Source organism: Bubalus bubalis, chromosome 17 (genome assembly GCF_019923935.1).
Source record: "Bubalus bubalis isolate 160015118507 breed Murrah chromosome 17, NDDB_SH_1, whole genome shotgun sequence".
Taxonomy (NCBI): Eukaryota; Metazoa; Chordata; class Mammalia; order Artiodactyla; family Bovidae; genus Bubalus; species Bubalus bubalis.
This window is the reverse complement of record NC_059173.1, coordinates 18,061,616-18,074,773: the sequence shown is the minus strand read 5'-3', so window position 1 is coordinate 18,074,773 and position 13,158 is coordinate 18,061,616.

The following is a 13,158-nucleotide window of genomic DNA, read 5'->3' as shown; positions in this document are numbered from 1 at the left end:
TCTCATAACACCAAGACCAGCAGAGTAGGGAGCCAGCTTCTCCCTAATAAGCAGAACACAAGTCCTGGCCTGACTCTTAGTGGTCCAAACTGAGTTGGCAGTCATTGCAGCCAGAGACATGTGAGGATCTGACTGGCCAGATCTGAGTCACATGACCATCCTGGTCATAGGAAGTGGAGTTTCTAACACTTAGACCAAAAGAACTTCCAGATGTTCAAGCTGGATTTAGAAAAGGCAGAGGAACCAGAGATCAAATTGCCAACATCCGTTGGATCATAGAAAAAGCAAGAGAGTTCCAGAAAAACATCTACTTCTGCTTTATTGACTATACCAAAGCCTTTGACTGTGTGGATCACAACAAACTGTGGAAAATTCTTAAAGACTTGGGAATACCAGACCACCTTATCTGCCTTCTGAGAAATCTGTATGTAGGTCAAGAAGTAACCCTAAAACTGGACATGGAACAACAGACTGGTTGCAAACTGGGAAAGGAGTACATCAAGGCTGTATACTGTCACCTTGCTTATTTAACTTACAAGCAGAGTACATCATACAAAATGCTGGGCTGAATGAAGCACAAGCTGGAATTAAGACTGCCACGAGAAATATCAATAACCTCAGATACTCAGATGACACCACCCTTATGGCATAAAGAGAAGAGGAACTAAAGAGCCTCTTGAAGAAAGTGAAACAGAAGAGTGAAAAAGTTGGCTTAAAACTCAACATTCAAAAAAACGAGGATAATGGCATCCAGTCCCATTGTTTCATGGCAAATAGATGGAGAAACAATGGAAACAGTGACAGACTTTATTTTCTTGGGCTCGAAAATCACTACAGATGGTGACTGCAGCCATGAAATCAAAAGATGCTTGCTCCTTGGAAGAAAAGCTATGACAAAACTAGGTAGCATACTAAAAAGCAGAGACATTATTTTGTCAACAAACGTCTGTCTAGTCACAGCTATGGTTTTTCCAGTAATCATGTATGGATGTGAGAGTTGGACCATGAAGAAAGCTGAGCAAGAATAACTGATGCTTTTGAACTGTGGTGTTGGAGAAGACTCTTGAGAGTCCCTTGGACTTCAAGGAGATCAAACCAGTCAATCCTAAAGGAAATCAGTCCTGAATATTCATTGGAAGGACAGATGCTGAAGCTGAAACTTCAATCCTTTGGCCACCTGACGCAAAAAACTGACTTATTTGAAAAGACCCTGATGCTGGGAAAGATTGAAGGCAGGATGAGAAGGGAGCAACAGAGGATGAGGTGGTTGGATGGCATCACCGACTTGATGGACATGAGCTTGAGCAAGATCTGGGAGTTGGTGATGGACAGGGAAGCCTGGCATGCTACAGTCCATGGGGTCGCAAAGAGATGGACACGACTGAGCGACTGAACTGATCTGAACTGAGACCAAAGGAACCATCATTTGGGGGAGGGGATGTCATGAGTAAAATCGAGGTGTTGTTCCTTGAAGAAGGGTGAAAAAGTAGGGGTAGAGAAACAGAGTAGGCAGTCAGTAGGTGGCAGCCAAACTTGAAAGGAATAGTTGGCCTCCTTTCTCCAAAGTTCCAACCCATCTATCTTTGGCTGAGTCAGAAGATTATTTCTGAAAATTGTCCAACAGTTCTGGTGTGTTTTGCTAAAAAAAAAAAAAAAAAAATCAGGCCGGATATGAGGCCCAGTTGTTTAATTAATGGGCCTGGAGGAAAGATAGACAGATGTACTGTGAATAGAATGAACGCCCATTGAGGTCAGGATAGAGGGGAAAAGGAAGAAGGCTGATGTGGTTTCAGGGCAGCTTCATCCTTTCAGGCATGATCTGACGCTGATGGATGTCTCCCCTTGGGTCTTTAGAGAAAGCAGGAGTCACCTGGTTGGATCCCTTTGACAGCTGACAGAGATAAGAGGAGGGCTAGACTCCAGGCTGGGAACAAGGCAGCAAAACTCTGTAGGAGTTAGCCTGGAAATCGTTGTTTCCTTTCTGCAGGACTTGAGAACTTTCCTGGGCAACTGCCAGATCACACAATTCTCCCTCCTTGCCCTGCTCAGAGCATAAAAAATAATAAAATACAAAGAAAGATGTACATCAGAGAATTAATGTTGGCTGCAAATACCAGAAACTCAGCCCATATTTAGTGTTCTCTCACATTAAAGCAAGTTCATGGGTGGGCAGCTCAGGCTTGTGTTGCCACAGAATCATCAAAGACCAAGTTTTTCTAACTTTTCCCTCTGCTTTCTTTTGAATTGGCTTATGATCTCAAGGCTGCTGGAAAACTTACTCTGTCCACTCAAGGGAGGAGCAAAGCAAGGGCGTGAATGTGTGATTCTATTAAGGGAGGGATGAGGGAACTCCAGTCCCCCCAAAGGGCCAAGTGTTAACACTTCTTTTTAAGAGTCCTCGCTTCCTATCTTAGTGTCCTGCAACTTGCAGGTGTGGAGTAAATATTGCCAAGAGAATTACATCTTCCTGGCTGCTTCGACACAGCAGCAACTCCTGCTGGTATGGAAAGTTGAACACGAAGCATTCATTGCAATTTCACTTCAAGTCAGGCACACTGCTTAGAGAAACATCTTGCATACACCCTTTTTTCCAATTGCAAAGTATCCTATTATTTAATAGTGATTTTAAACATCAAGCATCTGAGGCCCAGAGAGGTTAAGTGACTGGCCCAAGGTCACACAGTAAGTGGTGGATCGGAGACTTGAACCCTCATATGCCTGACTCCAGAGGATCTTTTCTTAGCTATTAGGGAAACTTGTTTCCTTGATTTAGAAAATGTCAGTGCTATAGCATTCATTGCAACGTCATCAGAATGAATGTTTCTGGGAGGCTTATTTTGTTCCCAATTTTGTTCTAAACATTTTATGTGAATCAACTCATGTAATCCTCAAGCACAATCCTATGAAGTAAGTACTATAATTATCCCAGTTTACAGATGTGGAAGCTGAGCCACAGAGAAGTTATTTGAGTAGTCCTTGAGTAGCAGAGCTAGGATTCAAACCCAGGCAGCCTGACTCGAAAGCCTGTACCAGATGCTCTCTGAGGCTCCTTAATATCCTTTCTGTGCAAGCCAATCTGTTGGTTCATACTTCCCACCCTGCACCTGAACAGCCCTGAGAGTGATCTTTACCTTAAAATTTGCAATCTGTGCAAGTCATTAATTTCCCTCTGGTCCTGGACCTGCAGACTGCCAGCACCTGGACTTGGCTCCATCCACCAGGGCTGGCTGGGTAAGTATGGCGGCAAATCAGAAGTGCCAGGAAGTTAACGTTCTCTGGGGAGCATCCCTCAACCAATGACTGGCAGGAGTTGGATAGATACCCCAGCTCCTGCCCCTCAGCTGGGATCATGCTGTGGTGTGTTCTACATAGTTCCAAGTGCTCCTCCAGAGCCTTGGCTGCTCACAGTGGGACTCTGTGCCCTATTATTCTGTGTATCAGACCACCTTACTTGCCTCCTGAGAAATCTGTATGCAGGTCAAGAAGCAACCGTTAGAACTGGACATGGAACAACTGACTTGTTCCAAACTGGGAAAGGAGTACGTCACGGCTATATATTGTCACCCTGCTTATTTAACATACAAGCAGAGTACATCATACAAAATGCTGGGCTGAATGAAGCACAAGCTGAAATCAAGACTGCTGCAAGAAATATCAATAACCTCAGATACCCTGATGACACCACCGCTATGGCAGAAAGAGAAGAGAAACTAAAGAGCTTCTTGATGAAAGTGAAAGAGGAGTGAAAAAGCTGGCTTAAAACTCAACATTCAAAAAACAAAGATCATGGCATCCGGTCCCATCACTTCATGGCAAATAGATGGAGAAAGAATGGAAACAGTGACAGACTTTATTTTCTTGGGCTCGAAAATCACTGCAGATGGTGACTGCAGCCATGAAATCAAAAGATGCTTGCTCCTTGGAAGAAAAGCTATGACAAACCTAGGTAGCATATTAAAAAGCAGAGACATTACTTTGCCAACAAACATCTGTCTAGTCACAGCTATGGCTTTTCCAGTAATCACGTATGGATGTAAGAGTTGGACCGTGAAGAAAGCTGAGCGCCGAAGAATTGATGCTTTTGAACTGTGGTGTTGGAGAAGGCTCTTGAGAGTCCCTTGGACTGTAAGGAGATCCAGCCAGTACATCCTAAAGGAAATCAGTCCTGAATATTCATTGGAAGGACTGATGTTGAAGCTGAAACTCCAATACTTTGGCCACCTGACACGAAGAACTGACTCATTGGAAAAGACCCCAATGTTGGGAAAGATTGAAGGCAGGAGAAGGGGGCGACAGAGGATGAGATGGTTGGATGCCATCTCTGACTTAATGGACATGAGTTTGAGTAGGCTCTGGTAGTTGGTGATGGACAGGGATGCCTGGCATGCTGCAGTCCATGGAGTCACAAAGAGTCAGACACAACTGAGCGACTGAACTGAACTTCCTTGCTCTCTTCCTGATATTTCCTGGAATCACCTCTCAAACAATTTGTAGTAGAATCTTTACCTCTGAGTCTCTTTTGTGGGGAATCTAAACTAAGTAGACTCTAAAGTCCCAACCACTACACAGACTGCCTACACATATCAACGTTATTTTTAAGTGCAAATAAAACTAGCAACTTAGAAAATACCTGGAGGGTACCTTAGACAGGGAATTGGCTAAACCAATGTTTGTTCACAAGTGTGTATATTGTCGTAGGTGCATGCGTGTATGTGTGCAAGGAGTCACCTAGACTCCTTGCCTTAAAAATGTCATCCAGTCCAGCCAAGAGCAGGCAGACTTTGAAGAGTGGATCAATTTCTCTTCCAAACAGCCTAACAAGGAGGAGCATCTAGATAAGATCAGCAGAAACGAATTTCCGTTTGTTGCGACTTTTCAGAATTCTAGCCAGAGGACTTGGAGCTGTGGGTTTTCTGTTCTTGTGGAGTTTTGATGGGGGAGGGTTTGTTTCAGAGGCCCGAGACTGGGAAGAGGAGGTTGGAGAAAAGAAACTGATGCAGCTTAGATTGAGGCTGCTGTGGGGTTCTTGTCAGCCGACACTTTACATATATTTTTGCCAGATTATATTTATCAGTACTTTGTCAAAGTCTGACTCAGCTTACAAGCCCAGTTGGAGGCCTAGGATCAGGTCATGGTCAGGCCTGGTATCTGAAACATCAGTGGAACTGGTCCTTCCACCTCAAAGAAAAGACTGTGCCTTAGACTTTGTTCTCTCCTTTTAATTTCTCCCAACATGAAATGTAAGTGCTGTTATTATTGCAATCACAGATGAGGAAGATGGGGCTCCAAGGAGTGAAATGGTTTCTTCAAGGTCAACCAGCATTAGACACTTGGCAGAGTTGGGATTTGAGCCAAAGTCTGTTTTCCTCCAAAACCCTCAGCCCTTCCCAGAAGGGATCTGTCATTGTGTGGGGTTAGCCCCATGAATGACATGTTCAGATTGCTGTTCTGCTGCTTCCTGGCTGTGTGACCCTAGGCAAATGACTTCACCTCTCTGAACTTCAGTTCCTTCCTCTGTGAGATGGAGGTAAGAACAGTGCTTACCTTGTACAACTATTGTAAGGGGAGGGATGCAGTCACAGATGGGAAGTGTTCAGTCTGGCCCATGAGCACCTGACACAATTGAACTATTATTACTATTCTCCATGAAATTTTAAAAAGAGTGTCTCATAGAGATCAGGCTTGTGGCTGCCAAGGGAGAGTGTGGAGGGAGAGGAATGGACTGGGAATCTGGGGTTAATAGATTCAAACTATTACATTTAGAATGGATAAACAATAAGGTCCTACTGTATGACACAGAGACCTATATAAAATTTCCCAGGATAAACCATAATGGAAAAGAATATTTTAAAAAGAACGTATGTATGTGTATAACTGAGTCACTTTTCTGTACATCAGAGATTAGCACAACATTGTAAATCAACTATACTCTAAAAAATAATTTTAAAAAATCAAACTTAAAATAGAGTGTCTCCTTGAGCAACTGTTTAGAAGGGTACTAGCCATTAGAATGGAGAAGGAAATGGCAACCCACTCCAGTGTTCTTGCCTGGAGAATCCCAGGGACAAGGGAGCCTGGTGGGCTATCGTCTATGGGGTCGCACAGAGTCGGACGCGACTGAAGCGACTTAGCAGCAGCAGCAGCCATTAGAAATAAAATATGAGCCAATATGGAACTTAAAATTTTTCCATTAGTCATATTAAAAAACTAAAAAAGAACAAGTGAAATTAATTTTAATTGTATGTTTGATTTAACCCAATATATCCAAAATATTGTCATTTCAACATGTAATCAAATAAAGAACATGTTATTGAAATATTATATACTCTTCTTAGAGCATTAAGGATACAAACCCCTTCAGTTCACAGCCTTACTGTGGTAAAGGGGTTTGTGTAACTCAATGAAGCTATGAGCCATGCCGTGCAGGGCCACCCAAGATGGACAGGTCAGAGTGAAGAGTTCTGACAAATAGTGGCCCACTGGAGGAGGGAATGGTAAATCCCTCCAGTATTCTTGCTACAAGAACCCCATGAACAGTATGAAAAGGCAAAAATATATGACACCAGAAGATGAGCCTCCCAGGTGGGAAGTTGTCCAATATGGTACTGGGGAAGAGTGGAGAGCAATTACTAATAGCTCCAGAAAGAATGAAGCAGTTGGGCTAAAGCAGAAACGATGCTCAGTTGTAAATATGTCTGGTGGTGAAAGTAAAGTCTGATGCTATACAGAACAATATTGCATAGGAGCCTGGAATGTTAGGGCCATGAATCAAGGTAAACTGGATGTGGTCAAGCAGGAGATGGCAAGAGTGAACATCAACATCTTAACTAAGTAAGTGAAAATCACTCAGTCGTGTCCAGCTCTTTGCGATCCCATGGACTATACAGTCCGTGGAATTCTCCAGGCCAGGATACTAGAGTGTTTAGCCGTTCCCTTCTCCAGGGGATCTTTCCAACCCAGGGATTGAACGCAGGTCTCCCACATTGCAGGCAGATTCCTTACCAGCTGAGTCACAAGGGAAGCCCAAGAATACTGGAGTGGGTAGCCTATCCCTTCTCCAGCGGATCTTCCCGACCCAGGAATCTAACCGGAGTCTCCTACATAGCAGGCGAATTCTTCACCAACTGAGCTATCACAGAAGCCATGGTCAAGCAGCAGATGGCAAACTGAACATTAACATCTTAGGAATCAGTAAACTAAAATGGACAGGAATGGGTGAATTTAATTTAATTCAGATGACCATTATATCTACTACTGTGGACGAGAATCCTTTAGAAGAACTGGAGCCCTCACAGTCAACAAGTACTTGGGTGCAACTGCAAAAATGACAGAATGATCTGTTTGTTTCTAAGGCAAGCCATTCAACATTACACTAATCCAAGTCTCTACCTCAGCCACTAATGTTGAAGAAGCTGAAGTTCACCAGTTCTATGGAGACCTACAACACTTTTTAGAAGTAACACCAAAAAAAGATGTCCTTTTCATCATAGAGGGTTGGAATGCAAAAGTTATGACCCAGAATAACAGGCAAGTTTGGTCTTGGAGTACAAAATGAAGCAGGGCAAAGGCTAACAGAGTTTTGCCAAGAGAACACCCTGGTTATAGCGAACACCCTTTCCCAATAACCCAAGAGACAACTCAACACATGGACATCACCAGATGGTCAATACTGAAATCAGATTGATTATGTTCTTTGCAGCTGAAGATGGAGAAGCTCTATATGCTCAGCAAAAACAAAACCTGGATCTGACTATGCCTCAGATTATGAGTTCCTTATTGCAAAATTCAGGCTTAAATTGAAGAAAGTAGGGAAAACCACTAGGCCGTTCTGGGATGACCTAAATCAAATCCCTTTTGATTATACAGTGGAGGTGACCAGCAGATTCAAGGGATTAATCTGGTAGACAGAGTGTCTGAAGAACTAAGGACAGAGGTTCGTAACATTGTACAGGAGGTGGTAACCAAAACCATCCCAAAGAAAAAGAAATGCAAAGTGGTTGTCTGAAGAAGTTTTACAAATAGCTGAGGAAAGAAAAGAAGTGAAAAGGGAAAGGTATACTCAACTGAATGCAGTTTCGGAGACTAGCAAGGAGAGATAAGAAGGCCTTCTTAAATGAACAAATGCAAAGAAATAGAGGAAAACAACAGAATGGGCCAGACTAGAGATCTCTTCAAGAAAATTGGAGAGATCAAGGGAATATTTCAAGCAATGATGGGCATGATAAAGGACAGAAACGTTAAGGATCTAACAGAAGCAGAAGAGATTAAGAAGAGGTGGCAAGAATACACAGAAGAACTATACAAAAAAGGTCTTAATGACCTGGATAACCACGATGGTATGGTCACTTGCCTAGAGCCAGACATCCTGGAGTGTGAAGTCAAGTGGGCCTTAGGAAGCATTACTGTAGTGTAGGTGATGGAATTCCAGCTGAGCTATTTAAAATCCTAAAAGATGATGCTGTTAAAGTGCTACATTCAATATGTCAACAGATTTGGAAAACTGAGCAATGACCACAGGACTGGAAAACATCAGTTTCATTCCAATCCCAATGCTAGCAAGGCTGTGCTCAAAATCCTTCAAGCTAGGTTTCAGCAGTATGTGAACTGAGAATTTCCAGATGTTCAAGCTGGATTTAGAAAAGACAGAGGAACCAGGGATTAAATTGGCAGCATTTGTTGGATCATGGAGACAGCAAAGACATTTCAGAAAAACATCAACTTCTTCTTCATTGACTACTCTAAAACCTTTGACTGTGTGAATCACAAGAAACAGTGGAAAATTCTTAAAGAGTTGGGAGTACCAGACCATTTTACCTGTCTCCTGAGAAACCCGTATGCAGGTCAAGAAGCAACAGTTAGAACCGGATGTGAAACAAGCTGCTGCTGCTGCTGCTGCTAAGTTGCTTCAGTCGTGTCCGACTCTGTGTGACCCCATGGACAGCAGCCCAGCAGGCTCCTCTGGCCACGGGATTCTCTAGGCAAGAATACTGGAGTGGGATGCCATTTCCTTCTCCACATGAAACAAGGGACTGATTCAAAATTGGGAAGGATTATGTCAAGGCTGTATATTGTCACCATGCTTATTTAACTTATATGCAGAGTACATCATGAGAAATGCCAGGCTGATGAATCACAAGTTGAAATCAAGATTGCTGGGAGAAATATTAACAACCTCAGATGTGCAGAAGACACCACTCTAACAGTCTAACAGGAGAAAGTGAAGAGGAACAAAGCAGTGATAGATTTTATTTTCTTGGGATCCAAAATTACAGCAGACAGTGACTGCAGCCATGAAATTAGGGGTGGTTGCTTCTTGGAAGGAACGCTATGGCAAACCTAGATAGACAGTGTATTAAAAAGCAGAGACGTCACTTTGCCGACAAAGGTTTGTATAGTCAAAGCTATGGTTTTTTCAGTGGTCATGTACCAATTAGCAATAGCAAGGTCTCAGAACCACAGGTCAGGAATGACTGCCATGTGAATGACGTAAGTGATAAGCGATCCTTCTCTGGTTTTGTCTCTGTGTAAGCCAAAGAAAGGTTATTATGCAACCACATCTCTGGGACCTTGGCCGAGACTATCTGACAGAAACTTCCAGGGCATTTGTATGTAACAGATCTTCAGAAAACACAAGGTGAGACTATCTCCAGTCCCAACTCAACCTCCTTCAACCTCAGGTTTTCTGCCTCAACTACTGTTCTAGAGGCCCGGGGGAGGGTCTGAAAGGTAGCAGTAAAATGTGTACATAAATCTGTAGGAAAAAGTCCAGAAGTCTTTTCACCAAATTGTCAACAGAGGAAATTAGGTTTAACGTCAAAGCAAACTTTGTTTTTTATCTATAATACTAATTTTTTCTACCTGAGAATGTTCATGTGTTACGTAAGTAAAAGCCAAATGAAGGAGAGACAGAGAGAGAGAGAAGGCAAAGAAAAGCAAGCATGTTTTGAAGTGCATCTCCAATAGTTTGAACAGACAACACGGTGAGTGTGGGGGATTGAAGGTGGGTGAGTAGATGGAGTGTATCCTCCCCATCTACTAGTTGTGACACCTTCGGTAAGTTTCAAATGCTCTTTGGGCCTCAGTTTCTTTATCTTTAAAACAGGAATGAGGGATTTCCCTGGCAGTCCAGTGGTTAAAACTTGCCCTTCCAATGCAGCGAGTGCAGGTTCGATCCTTGGTCAGGGAGCTAAGATCCTGCATGCCTCACAGTCAAGAAACCAGAACATACACAACAGAAGCAATATTGCAACAAATTCAATAAAGATTTTATAAATAGTCCACATAAAAAATATTTTTAAAATAAATAAATGGGGATAATGGAACCCTGATTGTTCTGAGGATTAAATGAGTGACTGTGTGAAAGGTATTGTGTGGCACATAGAAAGAGCTCAGAAAATGTTTTTGAGATTTCTGATTGGGGGAAGGTAGCAGGAAACTCTGTGAAAATACTCTGGTGTGAAAGCTGGGGGATCTGGGTGCTAAGTTTGGGTCTACCATCAACTAATTTGTGTGAACCTGAGCCTCAGTTTTATACTAATACTGTTACTAACAACAGCAATGTACGTTTTTTGAGTACTTCCTATCACCCAGGAACTTTACATGTTTGATTTCATCAGACTCCAGAACATCCCTCTGAGGTAGATACTATTATTATTTCCCTTCTCCAGGTGAGAAACAGAGGGCTTACAGAGCTGTAGCAGCTTGCCCAAGGCCACACAGCTTCTGTGTTCCAGCAGAGCGGTGTGCAGGGACACCTGAGCTGATGCCCACTGCACTTCCTGCCTCAGTAAGGTCTGCTCCTGCTTTGCTGGACTGTGACGCTGGGTGTTGAGTTGCTTGCTGGGAGCTAACAGTTCTGGTTAGAGAAGTGGTTCTGATGAACTTTGGGGCTATAGAGTTGGCCTACCTACTTTTTCATCTACAATGGAACCAAGAATAACACAGTGCCCTCTGCCTTTGAGGGTTTTCTTTCGAGCTTTCTCCTTAGGTCTTCCTCTAGATCTTCCTACCTCATTTTCTTTTCTCTTTCCAGACACCTCACTCACAAGATCATGATGAGGATCACAGGATGGAGGTGGGAGGTCTCTGAGATGCTTAAACAGCTCCAGGTCTCTAAGCCAGATGGCACAGGAAGAGGAAAAAGAGGGACGTTGTGGGGAAAGAAATATGACTCTGATTACACTAAAGGATATGAGTGGGAACTTTTAGAGAATGGTGACGTGTGCACAAGGTCCCAAAGGGAACACACGGTGTGTACACACGTGCGTCCTCACACAGACTCACTGTCTGAAACGCCCTGGCGGCCCATGTTCCGGGGAAAACAAGGAAGTCGTTAAATTATCCAGCTGTTCTGTCTAAATATGGTGTACATCTGGTGGCCTGGAAACCTCTGGGTGACTTTTCAGTTTATATTCACTGTCTTGCTGTCTGCACCCAAGCTCAGGGCTCTAGATGAAAGGGGGAAGGAGAAAAAGAGAAACGGGTGGATTGGAGGCAAAGGGTTGGTGAGTGGAAAAAGCACAGAGAGAGAGAGGGAAATTGAAGGACAAAGACAAACAGAGACTTTGAGGGTGGACTGGAGGCAAGGAGTGGGTGAGAGGAAAAAGCAGAGAGAGAGAGAGAGACAGAGATTTGCTTAGAGACAGACACAAACATACAAAGACAGAAAGAGAGACAGAGGGACAGATAGATGGGTAGTGGGAGGAAGAGAGGAAAAGGAAGAGGAAGCTCAAATAAGGAGATGGAGAGAGATAAACAGAGAGAGTGATGGAGAAAGAGAAATTCATATAGAGACGGAGACACAAACAAAGGCAGTGGTAGAACGATAGATAGATAGACTCAGGTAGAGAAGGCCTGACACAAACACACCGAGTAAGATGGAGAAATTGACAGACTGAAAGCAAGAAGTCCACATATAGAGATGGAGAGGAAGAAACATAGACAAACACATGCGTGTGTACACACACACAGAGAAATACTCAAAGAGACAGGTTCCCATAGAGATGGGCTGTCAGTCCACCGGGAAAGAGGGGGACAAAGGTAAAGAGAGACAGGGAGATTGAGACTGAGAGAGACAAATACACACACAGAGCTGGGAAGATAAAGAGACTGAGAACGGGAGAGAAACAGAAAAAGGCAAAGAAACTGAGATCCATGCAGGGAAAGAAAATAAACCCTTCAAACAAAAAGAGCCATCAGGATTTTCTGTTCTGCCAAAAAAATGCTGGGAGTCAGAGTGTGTTGTGTTAGGATTTACTGCAAAATATTAATCTTTTCAGAGGAAAGAGTGGGCATTAAAAATGTTTTTGATATAAATAATTGCTCTCCCAAAGGGGAATTATTTTATTAATTTTTTTCTTTTCTCTTAACAACATCAGAACGTTCTTAGGAGCACCAAAAACAGAATTTGAGGGTTTATCTACTTTCTACAAACATCTAGCATCCGCAGTTTCTTCTTAACAAGAGAAAAAAGAAAGTTTCCAGAGAAGAATGAGACTTGATGAGTGCTGTGGGGTGCAGAGCAGACTGCCATGTAGAAAGTTTTAGAACAGGGAAGGAAATCCCCTTGCACCTCTCATATAGTGGCTTACCAGAGGGCTGTGTAAAAAGCAGTTCTGAGGCCAGGTTTCAGGGAGAAAGAACACTGTAATCTATTACCGACGTCTGCCACCATCAGGGAGGGGCAGTCCAGATGGCGTTTGCCATACTTTTGCTATTTCTTTACCAGAATCCAGTCCTTGCCTGGAACACTGGCACAGTCTGGGATAAGAGTACAAGGGGAAACCCGAAAACCATATGTCTGAGTACATTAAAAGTTAGAAAACGGTGAGGGAGGGGACTTCCCTGGTGGTCTCTCTGTGTGTGTTAGTTGCTTAGTCATGTCCGACTCTTTTCGACCCCTTGGACTATAGCCCTCCAGGCTCCTCAGATCAGATCAGTCGCTCAGTCGTGTCCGACTCTTTGCGACCCCATGAATCGCAGTACGCCAGGCCTCCCTGTCCATCACCAACTCCCGGAGTTCACTCAGACTCACGTCCATCCAGTCAGTGATGTTGATGCCATCCAGCCATCTCATCCTCTGTCTTCCCCTTCTCCTCTTGCCCCCAATCCCTCCCAGCATCAGAGTCTTTTCCAATGAGTCAACTCTTCGCATGAGGT